This window comes from Lacerta agilis, chromosome 12, assembly GCF_009819535.1.
Source record: "Lacerta agilis isolate rLacAgi1 chromosome 12, rLacAgi1.pri, whole genome shotgun sequence".
In the NCBI taxonomy this organism is placed as follows: Eukaryota; Metazoa; Chordata; class Lepidosauria; order Squamata; family Lacertidae; genus Lacerta; species Lacerta agilis.
This window is the reverse complement of record NC_046323.1, coordinates 22,553,393-22,572,333: the sequence shown is the minus strand read 5'-3', so window position 1 is coordinate 22,572,333 and position 18,941 is coordinate 22,553,393. Positions and strand designations below refer to the sequence as shown.

At 42.8% G+C, this 18,941-nt stretch overlaps 1 protein-coding gene across 6 annotated transcripts in view; it reads right to left on the bottom strand.

The window, feature by feature from the left end:
* OSBPL3 (oxysterol binding protein like 3) overlaps nt 1-18,504 on the bottom strand; it is a 90,670-nt gene extending 72,166 nt beyond the window's left edge. For 3 of the 6 annotated variants that reach the window (XM_033165028.1, XM_033165032.1, XM_033165034.1), the window contains exon 1: nt 18,294-18,503. The gene's annotated coding sequence lies outside the window, so the exon portion shown is untranslated. Of the gene's footprint in view, nt 1-18,293 lie in introns of all 6 variants that reach the window. The other 3 variants (XM_033165027.1, XM_033165030.1, XM_033165033.1) reach the window with 2 other exon arrangements.
* Nucleotides 18,505-18,941: the final 437 nt, after the last annotated feature.

Below are 18,941 nucleotides of genomic sequence, written 5' to 3'. Positions count from 1 at the left end.
TCTAAAATGAAAGGAAGAGGAAAATTGCTCGTTAACTGCACTGCGGTCTTATTGAAGAGAGGTCCAGGAATATCCCCAGAAAGAAAATTTCAGTTGGGTACTTTTTATTTTGTCTTTCGTTTCCAACTTCTGGAAGCAATATAGCAAAAGCACAACAAACCACGAACTTTTAACTGAAATGGGATTTTAAACTATGCTGCAAGAGCACTGGGCACAACCAGCCACAGGCATGTGAAATACTTGAGTTCTACTCCACCGCCAATTACAATTCTAGCCTTCGTTTATAGTCAGGAGTCTCAGGACAGAATGTTAAAATAGGCTTTGCCAGTTTCCACACAGCACACAGGCATCACACATACTTTCCTAACAGAAAATAGATGGGTCTTTGGCATAAAAAACAGCTCCTTATCTTCAGACTTTCGAAACTCGGGGGAAAATGTGGAGTACCTGTGATTCACCCAGGGTGAAAAATGTTGTTTTTTTAATTAACCTTCTCAGCACCTCAGTCTGTTTCCAGTAATGATTGTGTTCCTGAACAGAGGTGATAGGTCCAGTACCAGCAACTCAAAATGGATTGTTATTTGAGAGGGACAATGGGAAAGATCTCCTTTCACCCGAGTAACATGGCTGTTTTATTATCACACACCTTTATTTATTTTTTTAAAGACAAAGAAGCAAAGGTTCATATGAAAAAAAACTCAGAAATCAGAGTTGGGCTTCATATACTGCTGTGTATGAAAGATGCAGGATTTTGTAAACAGCCAGTCTACAGCTGTAAGTGATGTTGCACAGGTTAAAGGATGCAACTGCATCTCTACCTACAAGTCTTATTGGCATTAAAATATGGAAGAATACATAGGAAAAGTAGGCTCACAACACAAAAACATGCCACAGAAAAGCCTAGCGAAGGGAGGAGAGATGTGTCAGACTTCCTTCCCTGTGTTCACAGAGACAGAAACAGACTTGTCTTTGTTGACTCACCAAAGTGGCTTATAGAAAAACAAACCAGAATGTCACAACTCTTCATGTCCAGTATGAATATCACAGAGACACAATGTACATATTATCTGCCCTAGGAAAGCATTGAAATATATCAAAGTAAACCATTCCATATTAAGAGGAAACAACAAAGATGTAATCCAAAGGGCCCATAATTCCATCTCTAGACACTATTTTCCCAAAACAACTTTGCAAACCAGTGAATTTTAGTAAGTTTTTTGTGTCATCAATAATGTACAGATGCTATGAATACATTCATATGGTTCGTATGAATTGATTAGGCACAGAAACTCACTGAATCCAAGTCCTAACTAATCTCAAGTGTATATTCAGAGTTAAAAAAAGGTGTGTATTCATTGTCACATACATCCTACTATTTCATTTTTAATTTGCAGACCTCCTTCCTATCTTATTGTACCCAAGGCAGCTTACAGTGTAGGGTTCCAGAAAACAGTGACGCTAACATGCTACTTCACATCTACAGACCTGTTTTTACCTCCAATGAAGAAGCTGCCTTACATCCTCACTGATCTCACTAGAAACTCAGTTGAGGATTACCGGTATTTCTGTTTAATTGTGGATTAAGGTGATGTTGCATACTGCGTTCACCAAATATCCACTGATGTTTCTTCTGACCATGCACACACGTACACACACACACATTAACAGAGACAAAGCTGGTCTCTTTTCTGGAAGGGAAGGTGACAACATTAATCCCCTTTACTTGCCACACCTACAAAAGTTGCCAAGCAAGTTCTCCAATGCTAGTTTCACAGAAACTATATGTTAGTCGAATATGGGAGGCAGTCTTAAATTGTTTTGATATCCCAGTTAGGGGAGGGGAAGAAAGAAGGAAGAAAAGGTGGCTGCCTCTTCCTCTTCGTATACTCCCTTAGAATGGCTAGTGGAGAGTCCATGTATCACCAACCACAAGGAAAACAGCACATCCTCAAATGGGGACCCAGCACACACATTTCCTCGAGATGATGATGCAATAAAACCACAAAGAACCCTACTGTCTTACGAATCTCATTTATCTTAATGGAAGAGAAATATTTTCAGGTTAAAATGCAGCTTTTCCAGCCTGTGCTCTTAATCTGAATGTATTCTTCTTCCATTATTCTAATAGCAAATGCAGCTGGCAAGCACAGCTCCCAGGCTTGGACAGGTAACTCACAACTTGCGCACATTTAACTTTGGCGTGTTCAATTTTATGCACTTGGCAAAAAGAAAAATTAAAAAGGAGGCAGAAAGAAAGCAGGGGGCCGGGGTGGGGGGGGGAGAAATACTTTGGCAATCCCATCCACCACTGAACCCAACGTGATTTATGCTCTATCCCCGGAGTATAACCCCAGCGTAAGTTGAGAATTGCCTGTACAGAAAACAAGGGAACACTGAGAAAGAAGAGTGAAGTTTCAGCATGCTTGGTGGAACCTCAAGGTTTGCAGAAGCACCATATATACTTGAGTATAAGCCTAGTTTTTCAGCACATTTTTTGTGCTGGAAAAAGCTGCCCTCGGCTTATACTCGAGTGAGGCGGGTAGTGGGGGTGGCGAGAAAGAAGCCCTTTCTCTCCGCTCGTGCCGCCACCCGCTCTCCCCAGTCAACCATTCCTTAAGAAGTGTACAAGAATGGCGGTTCTTAACTCTCCCCAGGCAGCTTGTTCCATTCCTGAACTGCTCGCATAAATGCAAACTTGGCAAAGGAAGAAGAGGAAGGAGCAGCCCAAAGGGTTGCTTTCGGGCTGCTCGTTCCTCCTCCTCCTCCACAGCGGCAAAGGTGAACCGGCTTATACTCGAGTCAATAAGCTTTCCCAGGTTTTTGTAGGAAAATTGGGTGCATCGGTTTATATTCGGGCCGGCTTATACTCGGGTATATACGGTACTTTTTTTGGGGGGGGGAGGTAATTCCCCCTGCAAACAGCCCAAGGAGGATTGAGCATGCCCAGTCCAAGGCTCACACTCTAACCACTGCACCACATCAACCATGTGACAGCCCAATGGTTAAAGGATCTAGCCAAGTTAAGGTGCCAGGGAAAAAGAGGGAAGTGCTCTCAGAGTTGGAGAAATGAGTGAACAACCTCCTTCTCCATTCCACATACTTGCATTTTAACCCTATAACATACTATGATGTTATAGAAATTTAAATTGTCCCAGGAAGTGTTGATTCAATTCTACAGAGGCATCATTGAAACTGTTCTCTGTAATTCTATAACAGCTTGCTACGGTACAGCCTCCAAGAGAGACAAGAAAAAGCTCCAACGAGCTGTAAGAATTGCAGAAAGGGTAATTGGTGTTAGCTTGCCTTCAATAGAGACAATTTATGCTACCCGAGTAAGGAAGAGAGCAGAGAGAATTGTAGCAGATCCTTTACATCCCGGTCATCATCTGCTTGATTTACTTCCATCTGGACGTCGCTACAGGACTTCATATACAAAATCGGCCAGGCACAAGAATAGTTTTTCCCCTTGTGCCATTAAATTGTTAAATTCGTAGTTGTATAGCTTAAGGGGAGGTAAAATATGGGTGGGGTTTCTTTACTTCTTTGTATTGTGAGAGGAACAGTGTCTGTATGTTTACATTGCAATGTAGCCGAAACAAATTCCAAGTATGTTGGAAAATGTACTTGGCCAATAATAAATTATTCCTATTCCTATTCCTATTCCTATAAACCTCTAGTTAAATTGCTGTAATGAACTTGTTTCTTTTTCAGCACAAGGGAATTTTAAAAGGAGGAACTATGACTGCGGTCCATTAGTGTGTAAAGAAAAGCTTTGTTCTTGCATCTCGGTGCTTTCAAAGATCAGTCAAGTATTATCATTAGCCGTGCACTTATAAATTATACCTGCTGATCACTGCTATATTTCTAGAAGTCAATTATGAAAACACTTAAGAATTGTGTCTGGGTTTCCCTCCCCATATACACATGTTGTTGTTGTTGTTGTTGTTGTTTTAAAAAAAGAAAGGAACTGATGCAATCAAGGAGTGTGCATTTTGTTTTGGGGCAAGGCAGAAGATAAGCTATTTTAAACCAAGGAGAAATATTACGACATACAAATAAGCTTCCTGGAATTGGGAAAAGATTTCACAAACCAGGCTGAGATTTAGGTGGACTTTGCTCTCCATTTCTACATGCTGTGTAAGGTAGTTATTAAAAGCAGTTTGACCAATGGATTACTTAATAGGTTACCTGAAACCTATTTTAAAAATTGCACAAACCTACATGGCATTAACCTACATGGCAAGGCTCTGGAGTCTCGTTCGATATTATCACTCTGTATGTCCTACATTGGACTGATAATCTGATAATCTCCAACTCCTCACAATGCCAAATGTTATTCCTCTTGTAAAGTATTCCTCATCCATAACCCAAAGCACGTTTTATGATTAGCAATTTCTTCAGTAGCCATCTGTATTGATCAGCTGCTCAAATCCTCCTTTCCCCTAAGCTAAATTCATACTAACATTATACTTCATTTCAACAGATCCTTAATTAACTTTCAGTCCAGGGTGACAAGGTGTCCTGTTTTTCAGAGGGCACACCTCTCTCTGAAGAAGTAAAGGGCTGCCTGGTTCAAGTCGGGTTAAAATGTTTTTAAAAACCCTAAGCAGCTAAGCCTTGAGCTTCTCATCAGCAGTTAGCACCAGGATAGCTTATATTCGTAGAATTGTAGAGTTGGAAGGGACCACGAGGGTCATCTAGTCCAACCCCCTACAATGCAGGAATCTTTTGCCTAATGTGGAGCTCAAACCTGAGATTAAGAATCTCATGCTCTACTGACTGAGCTATGCAGGCAGATCAACTTTCTGCAACCTTCCCCACTATGGTAAAATGTATGGCATTGCTATTTAAGTTATAGTAAAGGTAAAGGGTAAAGGGACCCCTAACTGTTAGGTCCAGTCGTCGACAGCTCTGGAGTTGCAGCGTTCATCTCGCTTTATTGGCCGAGGGAGCTGGCGTACAGCTTCCAGGTCATGTGGCCAGCATGACTAAGCCGCTTCTGGTGAACCAGAGCAGCGCACTGAAATGCCGTTTACCTTCCCGCCGGAGCGGTACCTATTTATCTACTTGCACTTTGACGTGCTTTCGAACTGCTAGGTGGGCAGGAGAAGTTATAGTAATCATCTCTAATTCTCATCAAAACATAGCCAACATAGTTTTATGTAAATCTGTGCCATCTTTTTGTTTCTATGTAAATCACCTGTTTAGCGCCTGCTCCTTTCCCTCTAGGAGGGAGCCAGTTAGGAACATATTTTAAGAAAAATATATGCCCCTAATCCTAAACCTTTTGTTCATGGCAATATTAGCTGATGAAGGGATTTTATGCTGGCATCACTATTTTATAATAGAAATGAGTACCGGGAGAGTTCAGTTGGTTAGAGTGTGGTGTCGATAATGCCAAGGTTGCAGTTTCGATCTCCCTATGGAACAGCTGCATATTCCTGCATTGCAGGGGATTACACTAGATGATCTTCAAAGTCCCTTCCAACTCTACAATTCTAAGATTCTACAAAAGCAGCACACAATACAACTGTGGGATGTTTTCAAGCAATCTAGATGAGAAATCTGCCGCAAGCGGAAATCCACTAGTGTGAACAATGACGATTTCTCCTAATTCCGAAACCTAATTTTCAGCTGCACACGACAAACGTTGGTCTCTGTGCATGTTACATCTTCAAAAGGCCTGAGCTTGCTGGCTTAGTACGATGAAATATAGCCTGAAGAGGAGAAATTTAATGGGAGACATAATTGCGGCCTTAGAATACCTGAAGGGCTGTCATGCAGAAGATGGAGCAGGCTTCTTCTCTGCTGCTTCAGAGGGCAGGAGTAGAGCTAATGGGTGGAAACTGAAGGGAAGCAGATCCATTAGGAGAGACTGCAGACTGCCTCAGGGGGTAATGGGCTCTCTTTACCTGGAGAGATTAATACAAGAGAGGCTGGACAACTATATATCAAGGACACAGTAGCTGCAACATGCACTGCATAATAATAATAATAATAATAATAATAATAATAATAATAATAATAATAATAATAATTATTATTATTATTATTATTATTATTATTATTTATACCCCACCCATCTGGCTGGGTTTCCCCAGCCACTCTGGGAGGCTCCCAATTGATTATTAAAAACACAATACAGCATTCAACATTAAAAACTTCCCTAGAAGTTCCCTAAAAACTGCAGATCTAGCATTGAAAAGAGGATTGGGCTAAATGACTTTCAAGGTCCCTTCCAACTCTTATTATTCTAGGCTTGGCGATGCGTTTGAAAATGTCATGGTCTGAAACTGTTCTCAAAAGCAGGCCTTTTAAACGAGTCCTTAGTGTACCTCCTCTGCTTAACTTCTTAAGCAGGGGGCTGAGGCAGAAGACCCTGGAAAAGGAACAGAAATTGCACAGCTTTCATATTTTTACACAGCCCAGTCTGCGTGCAACCCATTTTGTAGCTGAAATAGAGTTACCGGGTCCTGGCATCACGAAAAGGCATTTTCCATCATATCAGTTGCCAGTTGGGAGAATGGGTATTTTCGTGTGTGTGTGTGTGTGTGAGAGAGAGAGAGAGAGAGAGAGAGAGAGAGAGAGAGATGGAGCACTAATGTGTGATATAAACTGCCTATAGCTGTTTTCTGTCTGCGAAGTGATTGTTCCCCTTTGCTATCTGTCTTGTAAGTCGGACAGAGACAACCCCTTACTTAAACCCAGCCAGCTTCATGAGTCTGCAGGAATTTGAGTATGGATCCTTCACAAACAATTGGAACATTCTTATCCAGCACCCTACATTGGCCAGCCTCTCTGACACATGCGTGCACATACTAACAGTAGGAGGAAAGGTAAATAAATGTGCCCAAACAAGTTCATTACCTGATGGCGAGAAGACTGCAAAACAGCCCCTGTTGCCAAAATACATCCAACATTTGCTTACAGTGCAAACCTCACCATGTCCACTCAGAATTCAGTGAGGTTTTCTCCCAGGTAACTGGGGCTAGGACTGCAGACTAAGCCCCTCGCTCGTGCATGTGCAGGACTCTCTGCTAAAATCTAGCACGCTGTTTCCAAGAGTGACAACAGGTTGAACGACAAATGGGAGAAGAGAGATGCTTATCTTAAAATTAATATTGTGTCCATTCAACAGCCAAGCAGATGGAGGACTGACCCAAAACCTCAAGAACATTATATGCAAGGGTGAGCCTCCAAGATTAAGCCCAGTTTCGCAGGATGCAACCGTCCTTCCAAACCACGCCACCCATGTAATCCTGGTTTCAGTAAATAAGGCATGTTTGCGTAGCAATCCACATTGGGTAATGCAACACAACTATATTACCAGAAGCAAGATTACATCAAGTTGCAAGAGGGAGATGCAATTTATCTTCTCTTCAAATAAATAAATAAAACAGAGTACTAGACATCCATACTTGCAAACAGGTTTCGAGTTTCCAATTAAGTACCGGAACATTTCCAATAGGGAGGAGGGAGAGCAGGTGGGTGGATAGATACAGCCATTGACCATGCAGCCATGTCAACAATAGCCCTCGCTTCTGGTGAAATTGCCGCAACGCATTTACAGTATATGCAGGGCTGCCTCTGAAGATGGTTCGGAAACTCCAGCTAGTGCAGAATTCGGCGGCCTGGTTGCTCACCAGAACAAGACAGTCTGAGCATATTACACTGATCCTGATCCTGGCCCGACTGCACCGGCTACCGATTAGTTTCTGGGCCCAGTTCAAACTTAATAAATAATAATAATAATAATAATAATAATAATAATAATAGCAAGGAGTAAGAAAATACTGTGTATATAGATGTACTTGTACATACACACAGTCAAGAAAAAACTAGATGGATAAAATTATGTCTAAATTGCACATAGGTGACCTTACTTCCCTGCCAAAACTGTATCATCAGGCTTTTTTTCAGCTGGAACTCCCTGGAACTCAATTCCGGCACGTCTCAGGTGGGCACCATTGCCATTATAAGAGAATGGGGGAGGTTTTCCTGGTGAGTTCCAGCACCTCTTTTTCTAGAAAAATAACTGCATATCACGATATACTGAGAAGCAGCTTACTTAAATCTCAGCTAATAAAATTAAGCACTTTTAGATGTGCAAAATCCAAACTAAAAGTATACAGTAGCTGGGATTTTATCTTCCCAATTGATGCTCTCTTCCCAGGCGCATGATGCACATGAGAGAATGAAGGTATCGCGGCACTGATAATCTTGTCATCGCCACCCTATTTAATGTGATTCAGGAGAAGATGTCTGCTGGAAAGCTAAGTTTTTGTTTTTAAACAAGCTCTAAACTGAAATGTCTTAAAACAAGGCGCCTGGGCAAGACTGTCACAATATTGAGCAAAGTCAGCTGTGATGTTCAGCACAAACTAAAGCTGTGAAACACATTAAATGCATCTTAAAATTAATCGGAGTGCACACACAATGACACTCCCACAAATTTTACAGCCTATAAAATACAGGCAGATACTACCAACCAATCACTTTTATATTCTCTCTCCCTCTCCCTCCATCCCTGCCACCAGATGTCTATTTATACAGCAGAGAGATGGTCGTTCATCAGACAAACGGAGGGACTCACCACCTCAATAAATAAAACTGAACTGCCAGACTAATTGTAAGTGGGAATGAGCAGTCCATCAATGTTGCCCCCCCTTAAGATGTCAACATTATTCTTTTTCAGCTGGCTACTCTGGCTCTGTGGAAAAACTAATGAAAGGGGGGTGGGAACTGGGGCAGAATTAAATAGTTTGCTAGAATTTGTCTGATAGCCTTTGTAAAGGAAGATGGCTGCAAGGCAAAGTTACCTGAGAGCAAGCACCAATTAACACAGCGGGACTCCTTCCACGCGGGATGCTCGCTTTCACGTTTATTCTTATTACCTAAAATATTTTAATAGGGTTTTTCATACAGTGGCCTCGGAGAATTCTTCCCTTTTCCTCTCTCCTTCTCACGCCAGAGCTGCAACAGCAACAGATACATCTGCAGACATAGGTATTCTGAGGTCCAGCTCCAAGGGCCTTCTGCTGGTTCCCTCACTGCAAAAAGTGAAGTTACAGAGAACCAGGCAGAGGGCCTTCTAAACAACTATCTGACTTTTAGAAGACATCTGAAGGCAGCCCTGCATAGGGAAGTTTTAAAAGTTTTCATTGTGCTTTTAATATTGTTAGGAGCTGCCCAGAATGGCTAAGGCAACCCAGTCAGATGGGTGGCATATTCCGGTACATAATAAAATTATTATTATTATTATTAAGCTTTAAAATGGTAATTGGTTAAATTTGTCAACTAGGGTTCCTATCAGCTTTTAAGCAAGCATGAGCAGCCTCTCATGGTCAAAATCTCACAAAAACGAATTGCAACTAATTACCAAACTTAAAACCATGGAGAGACCTGGTCTGAACAAAGACATTGGATTCTTATCTCATTATACATGACAAAGCTATCTTTAGCCATCTCACCCCTTGCTTTTTCCTGTAAGACCAATTGCAGTCGTTAACAGTCGTCAACAGGTTCTCCACCCCTATCAGCCAATCGCCCATTCCCACCACCCTTCTGAGTAATACCCCTCCCCACTCTCTCACTATATACAAGGGGCTGGTGACTTCTGTTTCAGTCTATCTGAAGAAGTGTGCATGCACACGAAAGCTCATACCAAGAACAAACTTAGTTGGTCTCTAAGGTGCTACTGGAAGGATTTTTTTTATTTTGTTTTGACTATAGCAGACCAACACTGCTACCTACCTGTAAATGGTAATAAGCATTTGACTAGGACAGGACAATACTTGTTGCAAGAGAATCCTCTGGAGTGAAAACAATAAACCTGTTTTACTGAATCACAGCTGCCTCCTGAAAATCAGAGATGCCGCAAGCTAGCTTCTTTCTTGCATTTATGCATTCCTCCCATACAGTAATCCCTTAGAAATTGGAATGTCTGGCCTGAGTAATTTATCTTTCAAGCTTAAAAACATAAAAGTGGCCTTGCTGGAGCAGACACAAGGCCTATGAAGTCCAGCATCCTATATCTTACAGTGGTCAATCAGATGCTTCTGAGAAACCTACAAGAAAGAATTCTCTCCCTCTTCTGCTTCCCAGCACACCTGTATTAAAAGGCACGGCATGTCTGATCTCGGAGGGATCCAGCCTTCCGGCAGCCAAACTGTGGTTAGGAAAGGCAATTGCTTACGCCACAATTATATCTCAAGAACTTTTATAAACAGCCACATGCATTTCTCCAAATTATGCCCTTTCTTCAGTTAAAGGGGCAGCTGCTGGAGCTCACGAGAAAATACAAAACCTTTAGATACTCTTCCCACCTGAAGACAGTTGCTAAAGTTACTGTGCAAAAAGCTCAACCCTTGATCTCTCAATAGCAGACCAAAGGCGTGCAAAGATCTCTAGCTGACCTCTCTCACACACAGGCAATAAAACCTTGCCAAGAGTTCTTAATTCAAGGTAGATCAGGCTTCAGCCTCAGTAAGAGTCTAACAATGCAATGTGCCTGCAGGCTGACAAATTGCCTTCTTCAACTGTTTAGAAGACAGGCAACCCTTTCCAACATATATATTGGCCTATTCCTACCTCTTTTTCTTAATGGTGACACGGACCATTCATACTGTACATTCTTCACAACTTGTGAGCAGGGCAGTGGGATGGGGTGAAGACAAGCCACAACAATTAGCTGTAATGTTGTTCACTGAGCCTGCTCAGGCTGCTCAGAAAAGGCATTTTGGTTCCTGAAATTCATTCTGATGGTGCAGATAAAATATTGTGGATAGAATTCTACAGGATGTGTTGCTAGTGTGTTAAAATTGTCCAGATCCAATGATCCCCAGGCGTGCACCTCCAGATGGTGGAGGTGTCAGGTGAGATCCTGGCACCTGGCTAATTTCGAACACTGCCAGAGACATATGGCTTTGGATCATTGGCTTACCAGAGAATGTTGGCTTTACTGTGGCAGCACAAACTGCTGTTGTGCTCCAGAAATCTAAGCAGCTCCAGAAAACTGGGCTGTAATTGACAACCCATTTACTCCCGAGCAGTTCAATTAAATTTGCTGAGATTGCACTAAACTAAGCAGCCGCAGATTGTTGCCTTAAGCATGCGCAATTTAGGGAATATATATCTATGGTGATATATTCAACTGAGAGTTTTCATTCAGAAGTTTTAGCTGCATTTCAAGGTGTAGCCACAAATTGAGCAGATGACTGCAAATTAAGGAAATACACACTGGTTGTTACGTTGCCTAACTCAAATGACAGATTTTCACTGCCATTTATCTAATCGCTGCTTTTCCCGTGTTTAAACATATCCCATAACCAAACACCTGGCTGGCAAGATAAAGACCGAGCAGATTTTAAAAGTAACAACTGCATTAACAAGAGGCAAGCTAACAGTTTAAATATAAACTATGTGCATTATGGAGGTGCCCTTCAGCTGCCAACCTCAGCCACGCAGGAGCTGATTTTCTGCAGCACCATCGCACAAGGACAAAGCAAATCACGTGGGGGCAGCACATCCTGGAAAAAGCGGGTCCCATGTACCCAAGGACCATAACTGAAGGGCACCTGAGAAAATGTACTTATCAGCAAGCAAGTCCTGGAATCATAGGACTGAAACACCAGGCTAGTTCTAGTCAAGTTCTCTGAGCTACGACAAATATTTGCGACGTGCTAGACTGGCTATAATTCAGACTTCAAAAGAGACATGATATGCACCACACATCTAAAGAACATGACTTCCCCCAAAGAATCATGGGAACTGTGTGTTGTTAAGGGTGCTGGAGATCTGCAAGAGTTAAACTATGATTCCCATGATTCTTTGGGGGAAGCCATGTTCTTTCAATGTATGATAAGTATGATAAGTATCTAAGCAAGGGTTGGAGAACCACCTATCCAGGATGCTGAAACAGTGGGTTTTCTGCATGAGCAGGCTGCTGAGGTCTGTTCCAGGTCTATGACTCAAAACTCCTGCTCAGCCATTGAAGCTCACAGGGCAAAGTCACTATCTCTCACTCTACATTAATCCAATAGTCCTGTGAGCCAAGTTAATTTAAAAGGAAAGCAGAAGGAAGCATAAAAAGGCCTTTGAGAGTCTCCCTCATACACACACGTTTTAAGATCAGGGTGAAATTGAGGATTTAGAACAGAAGTGGGGAGACTCCAAATGCTTTTGCAAGCCTCCGCCAACTTTCCTTTTAAGTCTCTGGGTTTGGGAAGGGTAGAGGCTTGCACGGGAAGTCTTTGAGAGTTTCGCCTACTCCCTTCTAAATTCCCAAGATCATGCTGATCTTTAATCTCCGTTCATCAGCTGATGCCCAGAGATTCGATCATGCCACATAGGCTGCATGATCCTGTTCCCTGCTGGGAAATGGGCAGAGCAGCAGATGCAGGATTAAACCCCGTCCTCCCATCCATCCATAGAGATGTCAACTGATAGGTGGGTGAGTGTGGTTTGGTGAAAACTGCCTGGCAGGCCAAACTGGACCCCCTGGCAAGCCAAGATTGGCCTACGGGTCAGAGGTATCCTACCCCTGGCATAACTACTTGAATGCTTGCGATCCTTGGAGGAATTATAGGATTCAAATGTTTTACTGAAGCAAAATCCCCATGACCCTCAGTAGAATCAGAATCTGTCTGTAGACTGAATACATAATAAAGTGTCACTCATGCTATCTTCCATTATAGCACCCTGAAAATTTACATTAAATATTGTATATGCATGTGCACATACATATTCTCCTTAAAAATCCATTTATATGAATGCCATTCTTTTTTGGCAACTGAGGTTGTTACAGTTGCTGTAAAAATCTGAATCATTTTCCATCTGACTCTCAGAAAGCATGCATTCAAATTGTAAAAATACACACATTACAACTATTCTATTTTTACACGTATTCTTGAAGCTTCAAGTGAGGCAACAAAGCGTTATTTTTATGACTAAAAAGACACATACACACACACCAACAACCCTTAAGTACTTACAAATAGTACTCTAATTTCCAAGCTGTTTCATAGAAGTGTTAGCAGAAAGTGTTAAACATTTTTTGTTTTTTTTAAGAGACAAACCTCATCCATATTTCCTGTACTTTGAGAGTAGCCGGAAACCAAGGATTTACCATGGCTCCTCTTCCTTGCATCCATTCATATTGAGAGTAACAGTTTTTTTATTGAGCAGTTTCTCAACCTACATGCATTGAAGCCTGCCAAGATACCACACAGTGCCACCAAGCAGAAGCTGGGGCTATGAAAGACTGTAGGCCTATCCAAAAAAAGGTAATTTTTAACAGATGAAAAATGGCAGATTCATACAGCACTGGGACAGGTACGGCCTGAAATTACCGTATTTTTTCTTGTATAAGACTAGGGTTTTTCCTTTTTAAATGATGTCAAAAATTAGGGGGCGTCTTATAGCCTACTCTGGGCCATCTCCTCACGTTTTCTTAAATCTGAGTCCCCCCCAAATAGGGGGCATCTTATACATGAGGGCGTCTTATTTCCAGGTCTAAGACAAGGGGCGTATTTCTCCTTCAGTGTATCAGCTGCATCTTCACTTATCTAAGAGACCATTTCACAGTTAAGCAGAGTAAGACATTCACCTCAGGCAGTTGTTTGGGGTGTCAGAAAGGGCAGCACACTGTTAGTTATTCAATTTATTATTGTCATCTTTTATTGCCAAAGAAGCGGAGAAGGTGCTTCTGGGATTTTCAGCCTCAGGCACCAAAATACCTTCACTGGCCTTGGTGCAGCATAATTGCCAGCTCTACCTCAGGTAGCCTAATATCTTTGGTTTGTCCTGCAAAATGGGGTCCCTGAAACCTGTGTCTGGGGGCCATGATGAGGAAGAGAAGCACCTAGCACAACCCAGTGAAGGAGATGGAGAACAGTTTGGAGAAAACGACCCAGCAGCCACAAACTTTTTTTAGAAAGTGTACAAGTGAAACAGGTAATGGAGGACAAGGTAAACAAAGACCTTGGCTGTGCAAGGTTTTTCTACCTTGAGATAGAAATGTGTCTGAGACTTACTCCAAGCAGAGAACTTGAGTGGAGAGCCTTGGCCAAAATCAATAAAACAGAGCTCTTTGGCCAGTTACACTGCGCTGCTGAGTTTATATAGGAAACAAAAAAATAAGAGAATAAACCTGGTAATGTGAATACTATAATTGGGGCGCTACTGTATTGGTTTCAGCATTAAATAGTTCTAAGTGCCACTAGAAATAGATTCAATATCGCCACAGGCTTTAGGCCTATGCTTTGTTAAGTCATTGCTCATGCATTAAATACAGAACTTAGTTTACAAGATCTGCTAAAATGCAGTGTAGGTCAGCAGCAGGGCTTTTTTTTTCAGCCGGAACTCAGTTCCCGCACCTCTCAGGTGGGTGCCATTGCCATTATAAGAGAACAAGGGAGGCGTTCATGGTGAGTTCCAGCACCTGCTTTTCTAGAAAAATAGTACTATCAGACTCTTCATTCTGAAAAGTTGTGGGCTAGCCATGAAAAGCACACAAGCATGTGATTGAATAATAATAATAATAATAATATTTGTACCCCTGCTCATCTGACTGGGTTGCCCCAGCCTCTGCACGGCCCCCAGCATATACAAAAACATAATGAAACATTAAACATTAAAAACTTCCCAATACAGGGCTGCCTCCAGGTGTTATGCTGCCACAACATCAAAATCCATCCAACTTGCAAGGAAAAGGCCTTGAATTAAAAACCCAGTAATTTGTGATGCATAAACTGAGCTCATAGTCCTTCCACACATACATCCAATCCTGATTATTCCAAGCTTTTTTTCATTTTAGTAGTATAATTTAGGGCAGGGGAAATGCTACTGCTGCTGTTGTTAAAGCCATCAGGGACCTAAAATCCTTGCCAGTCTACTACAGATCACCCAGAGATCTGCCAGTAACTCCCAATCTACCTTGTACCCACCTTGGCTATATTCACCTCTCTCTCTCTGTTTTAAGATGTCACATTCCAACATGCATAGGGCTCTTCAGGGAGCCATTCAGGGAGGGATGCTAATTTCCCACAACTTCATACAGTTCACAAACCATAGCATGGGTAGGCAAACTAAGGCCCAAGGGCCGGATCCGGCCCAATCGCCTTCTAAATCTGGCCTGCATACAGTCAGGGAATCAGCATGTTTTTTACATGAGTAGAATGTGTCCTTTTATTTAAAATGGATCTCTGGGTTATTTGTGGGGCATAGGAATTCATTCATTCCCCCCCAAAAAAACTATAGTCCGGCCCCCCACAAAGTCTGAGGGACAGTTGACCGTCCCCCTGCTGAAAAAGTTTGCTAACCCCTGATTCATAGCATGTGTGAGCCAACTACTTACAGGAAAACCACCAGCCACTGCAGCACCCATTATTTGTGAGCTGCAGATTTGAGGCGGGCAATAGTTTCCAAGGGCGCCAACTGCCAGGAATCCTGGCACCACTTTCTCTTGGTGCGGGGAGCAAATATTAAAAAACGATAAAGAGAAACAGTCTGAAACCATTGTAGGAATGACTAATTGTAGTACATGATTGCTACTAGCACCACTGTGGTTTGTGTCAAATTTTCAGCACTAATAAGACTATCAGAAATGTTATTTCCGCTTCTCTCTCAATGAATGAGAAAAGAAACTGCAACTGAAAATGCTCAAAGTGTGTGTGTGTATGAGAGAGGAAGAAATTCGGTGGATGGAATACAGGGCTGTTCTCATACCACCTGTACTTCTGAGGTGATCAAAAGGAGTGTCCTTTCTTACATTCTACAAATCTCACTGGGCTGCACTATACGTCCTTCTTGGGTGCCCACACTCAAACCATTGGGTTCATCTATCTCAGCATTGTCTACTCTGACTGGCAGCGCTTCTTCAGGGTTTCAGACAGGGGGCTCTGCTTGGAGATGCTTGGGATTGAGCCTGGGGCCTTCTGCATGCAAAGCAGATGTTCTACCACTGAGCTACAGCCCTTCCTCAAATGAAGCCCAAGAAAAGAGATCATGAGGCAAATCCTCCATTAGAGATTGCTGAGATCAGAAAGTTTGGGCAGTAGGGGAAGCTGCAGAGCGCTAGAGAAGATGAACACACACACACACCACCCTCCGCCAGCTCAAAAGCTACACCCCAAACAAATTCTGAAGTGCCCATGAAATGAAACAGAAGAATGGAAGCCCCATTTGCAGAAGAAGAAAACTTTTGAGATACCAGAGGACCAGTTTGGGCCTAGCATTAGAATTTATAGTCCCTTGCTGGCAGTTTGACACCAATGTGTTTGCATCACTGCATGAAGAGGTACAGCAGTGACCATATTGTCCTGGCCATGAGATCAGGCTGCTTTCTCTGAATCCAATTAACAGGAAATCAGTAGCACTGTGTCTAGAAGAAACTAGATTTAATTATTCCCCTCTCTTAAGAAGTGATCAAGAAAGGAGAAAGGAGAAATTTTCCATTGATGCAAACCAGGCCGGGGGGGGGGGGATGGATTAAAGAGGCCACAAGCTATTTTGCCAAAAGTGCAGATATTCTCAGGATCTTTGAGCTTACATTCAGCAGCCAGCTGGTTGTCTATTGCCATTTCCAAGGCACACAGCAAGAAGGCAAGATTTGTGGTAGTTCCCTACTGAAGGCCTCCCAGAAATTCAGCTCTCCACCCCCAGATGTAGTAAGCAATACATGATGAATGCATCAATTAATCCAGAATTAGATATGTTTCAGTGCACAAAGTATACTCTTACAACAAAACAAAACAAAAAATTGTATTAAAAATCCTCAACATTGCAGTTCATTTCAAACTGCTACAGACGTATTCTTGAAGGGATAAAAGCAAATACAGGAACATCAAATACTGCTCTCTAACAGCACCACTGAGGATTGCAATAGACTTTATGAGAGATGACTAGACTGATGTTCAGAATCTGAATTGTTTCAGAGAATGCAAGCAAACTAGGACATCTGCTCGTGCCTATTCAGGCTAATGAGTTTATTTCCAGTTAACGGCTAACAGGGGAACCATGCAGCTGCACTCTACATTTCAGAAGATCTGATCTCATTTATGCTTGCTGCACAGCATCACAAAGAAAGATAAGAAAGCAATGATTAGGTTGCATCCAAATGGCAGTTTGAACCACAGTTGGATGTGGTTTATTGCTGCTCCTCCTCATAAATACTACCAGTGGGTAGTACAATACCCAACATGGAAAGTGCCACCCTTATTGTGATCCTGATAGCCCCAGTGTATTATTTGGGGCAGCAGGAATCAGTATGGGGAACTCCTGTGTATCTTGCAGGTGACAGGGGCATTGAACTTCCAGCTTGATGCCTTGAATGTCTTTATATGGAGTGGGTCTTATTTAAATCATCCAGACCAGAGCCTCTCATGCAATCATCACAGACTCCCAAATTCTGTACAGGAAACAAGCTGCCCAACACCAAGCCTGCTGGGGGAGAAATTAGGTATTTTCTCATAATGTAGCAGTTGCACGACAGAGTGATATTACCTTATTGATCTGAGATGCTGAGAGCCACAGGAACTATACCACTACCAAAAAAAAACACCTCCTAAGAACTATGGAAATAATATAAGCTCTTTTGAAGGGCCAACTACCATTAGTGGAAAAAGTACTCAAGCTTTAAACAAATCAATCCACAAAATAAAAAGTAGCAGCCAGATATTGAGCAAAGACCTCTCTCAAATATTTCTCTAATTTAACTCAGTACTGGAAGAAACAATGCATGCCACATATAAATTCACAGACAAATTATCAAGCTCTTAAAAAAACCAAAACCCTTTTGCAAGCCTTTCTAGCAACCAAGTGAAAAAATTGTGCACAGAATATAAGATGCACCTGAATTTTGCAAGGTAGCATACAGCTCCCCAAACCTAGTAAGATACCAGCATTGGGTGAAGATGGGGAAAGGAAAGGGTAGGAATGCCCTTGCTGGAGTGACCCAAAGACTCTCCTGAGCCCAGTATTCTGTCTCCCAGCAGTGAGCAGCCAGAAGACCAACTTGGCATATATCCTTCTCTCTCTCTCCTCCCCAGTGGCACATTTATGGCTAAAAGTGTCTATGCATGTAGTTATAAAACAAACCTACATAACAGCTGAGCGTTCACACAAGCCAAATTGCAGAGGAAAACCAGAGAGGGCAGCTGGGCAGAAAATAAGGAGCAGCAAATCGATATATGCAATTGGAAAGTTGCTTACTCTCGCGCCCCTCAAAGAAAACCCAGGGGGAAACTACATCAGAACAAGTAACAAGCTTTCTGGAAACTCAGCCCTCTTCCTACCTGGGAATTGACAGCGATCGCAAGCATCAGTCGGGCTATAAAGTAAGCTCTTCCGAGCCGCGGTTGTGCCCCCACCGCAGGCAGGGCTTGGAAGTAGCGAGATCCAAGCGGCTTTTCCTCACCTCTGAGCAACCTGCCAAAGCACAGCCAGGAGTCAGAGAAGCCACTGACAGGCAGACAGCCGCGACAACGAAGCGGGCGGGAGCGACAAACACAAAGATGCACCCTCTAGTCTAAGCCGCTCTACCTGCCTGCTCCCTGCTACTCCCTTCGGCGGCGAGAAAGGGGCGGAGCATCTCGGCCAGACCCAGCTTGGTTCCTCCCAGGGAGGTTCCGGAGAGGGCAAAGAATCGTCTCGGTTGATTGACAGCGGCGCTGACCAAGGGGAATCTCCAGACGGATCAGCGCCAAGGCGGCGTTCGCTCGCGCTTTCCCGGGCAGCCGTCGGGTGTTTCCATGATGTCAGCGAGCAATGTTTCTCGGACAGGTAGGAAGAGGAGATGCGGCGCGGGTGGGCCGGCACCCGTCACCCTGGGGCAAGGCTTTCGCGTGCGATCGCAGTTCACCCGGATGAACAGAGGCAAAGGTGCTTAACCCGAAAGGTGGGCTTAAACTGTCCAAGGCAAAGAGGCATGATTTAGAGTCGGG